Here is a 1,436-nt window from a genome sequence, read left to right as displayed (position 1 = left end):
TGTCCTGGAACTAATTCTTGTAGACCAGGCTGGTCTCGAACTCACAGAGATCCGCCTGCCTCTGCCTCCCGAGTGCTGGGATTAAAGACGTGCGCCACCACCACCCGGCAACAGGTTTCTTTTTTAAAATTTTATTTAACTTTATTTTATATGTATTGGTGTGAAGGTATCAGGTCTCCTGGAACTAGATCTTCAGACAGTTGTGAGCTGCCATGTGAGTGCTAGAATTGAACCCGGGTCCTCTGGAAGAGTAGTCTGTGCTCTTAACCACTGAGCCATCTCTCCAGCCCTTATAACAGGTTTCTTATGCAGTCCTTTCACCCTCTTTATATCCTTACAGCAGAAAGCTGTTATAGTTTCTATACTGGCAACAGTCCCATTTCATAAGGACGCCACCTTCATGAGTTAATCACTTTGTGAAAGGCCACACCCCACATATTATTACATTTGTGATTAGGAATCAACTTACAAGGTGAAGAAGTGTACAGAGTACATATTTAGACCATACCTGATGTTTCCTCTTTCCTTGCACTCTGGGAAACATCAGGCAGGATTCAGACTCTGCTTTCTGGTATTAATTATTGCTACCCTTGTGTCTCCCACTTGCTGAGATGTCCTTGGATTTGACCCCAGGTCTCCAGTCTGCCTAAACCTGTTATTTCCGGGTTTCCGTCTGTTTCATTCATATAGATTATTGTGAATCCTTGCCAAGTAAACATTGCTTCTTTCTTTAATTTAAGCGTTCTTGCAAGACTCATTTCAAATGCATATACCCTGTGTTTTTACAACCTTTCCTAAAATATTTCAAGAGCTCTTCACAGGTACTGTGATGGATACAAGAGGCAGGAAAAAGTCTGTAATCAAAGTAGGGGCTCGATGTCTCAGATACCCCAAGGATGAGCTGGCTACTGACCTTTATCATACAAGGTGAAGATATTTCTTGGAAAATAGTAACTGTGGCAGCTGGAGAGGTGGCTCAGCAGTAAAGAGCACTTGCTACTCTTCCAGAGGACCTAGGTTTGGTTCCCATCCCCCTCATGGTGGCTTCTATTTCTCTATAACTCCATTTCCAGGGAATCTTGTACTCTCTTCTGACCGCCACAGGCACCAGGCATGCACAAAGTACACTTCCATACATGTAAGTAAAGCATTCATACACACAAAGTAAAAATGAAGAAATCTTTTGTTTTAAAGAGAAGCCTAACTGTAAAACCACCAGACCGTAGGCTACTCCAGCATCTCATAAAAATAGCATCCTGCTTTCGATTCTGAGGTAGACAGCTGTCTGTTTCTGTCAGTGCTGCTCACCCCACTTCACCGCTTGAAGCTTTGCTTCAGTCCTCCTACTCTGCTTCAGGTTTATTTCCCACATCAAAGGTAAAGTCGAGCATCTGGGCAGAGCCGGATTTAAAGCCTGCAGCTACTTAGAGACGCAA

This window comes from Microtus ochrogaster, chromosome 19, assembly GCF_000317375.1.
Source record: "Microtus ochrogaster isolate Prairie Vole_2 chromosome 19, MicOch1.0, whole genome shotgun sequence".
NCBI classification, from domain to species: Eukaryota; Metazoa; Chordata; class Mammalia; order Rodentia; family Cricetidae; genus Microtus; species Microtus ochrogaster.
The sequence above is the reverse complement of the archived record's forward strand: the minus strand, read 5'-3'. Positions refer to the sequence as shown.